Source organism: Mustela putorius, unplaced genomic scaffold, assembly GCF_011764305.1.
Source record: "Mustela putorius furo isolate JIRA1106 unplaced genomic scaffold, ASM1176430v1.1 tig00000174_pilon_pilon_pilon, whole genome shotgun sequence".
Lineage (NCBI taxonomy): Eukaryota > Metazoa > Chordata > Mammalia > Carnivora > Mustelidae > Mustela > Mustela putorius.
Window position 1 is genome coordinate 11,866,282 of NW_025421304.1, and position 1,374 is coordinate 11,867,655.

General features: G+C 42.2%; 1 pseudogene; it reads right to left on the minus strand.

Annotated features, from left to right (window-relative positions):
- On the minus strand, positions 1-857 carry LOC101670683 (annotated as a pseudogene).
- Positions 858-1,374: the final 517 nt, after the last annotated feature.

Genomic DNA, 1,374 nt, shown 5'->3' on the forward strand with positions numbered 1-1,374 from the left:
ATGATGAGGCTAGAAAAGATGTTCCTTCTTCAGGTCTTCCATTGCACAGGACATACACCTAGCCACAGGGATCTGTGCAAGTAACAACATAGTATCTGTAGACTTAGCCAAACCAAGGCTTCTAGAGTGCTATTCCTTGTCTACCTTACACAGCTGTTTCACTACTCTTGTTCCTTTCCTGGTTGGCTTCTTTCTCTTTTTCTTTTCCTTTGTTGTTTTTTATTTTTTTCTCTGTGTCTCCTTTCCTTCTCATCCACTGTCTCATCCCTTTCTCTTGGCCACCGTTGCCTTCTTTCTCTTCTTTATCATGAACACTGGTGTAAATGGCTTTGCGATAGCTTCCCAGTTCTGGGCAACTTCAATGGCAAAAAATTGTACCCAGGGGGGCAAAGATGGTGTTTTCCTCAGGGTAGCCCCGAGACCAATCCTGTTGTAGCGAAATACTGTAACTCAAGTCTTCCACGATCCTATCAAACTTCAAGCAGAATGACCCCCACTTCTCTTTAGCTGATTCTGATTTAAGCTCTTCTGAGCCCAACACATCAAGACTGGATTTCTTAAATTTCCCTGAAACTCAGAAAAGATTTGGTCATCTGCTTTGGTGAGTTTCAGGAAGTGCGGGTCAACTGATGAAATCAGCTTGTAGCTGTCTTCAGGAGCCTGCTTTGCTTTCATGGCCCAAGCCATCTCTGTATCAGGATTGTTACCATCAGATGCAGCTGGAAGACAATGGGCATGCGCCACAGACACCGGTTCCCCGGAAACTGACTCAGCAGCCCCACTAGTCATCTCCGTGGTGCAACCCTCAAAGTGAGTGCCCATTTCCCGGCAATGACTATTTGTGTGCTCTTTCTGCAGCTGGTTGGAAAGTGAGGGCTCCTTTATTTATTTTAACCTAATCTCACTTTGGTTTAAAAAAAAATAACTATGAGCATTAAAAAAAATAACTATGATCAATCACACATGTTTTCCTTCTTCTTCTTCCTCCTCTTCTCCTCCTCCTCCTCTTCCTCCTCCTCCTTCTTTAGCAATCACACATTTTCACTTTTGCATTACCTTCCATGCCAGATCAAAATCGGGATTTGTCCAATTTTCAGGTAAAAATGGAGGTAAGGAATTAAAAAAAAAAAAAAAGACTGACAGCTGTTTTATGTATCTCAAGTAGTATAAAAAGTTTACAAATGGACTAAGGAATCTGTGTCAAATGTGATATAACATGCAAAGCTAGGTCAACTCTAATCATGGTTGCAAGTATGCAAAAGAAAAACACAGTCTTTCTCTAAAAAGTTCAGACGTGGGGCATATGGGTGGTTCAAGCTTCTGACTTCTGATTTGGGCTCTGGTCATGATCTCAGTGCCATAAGGATCAAGCCC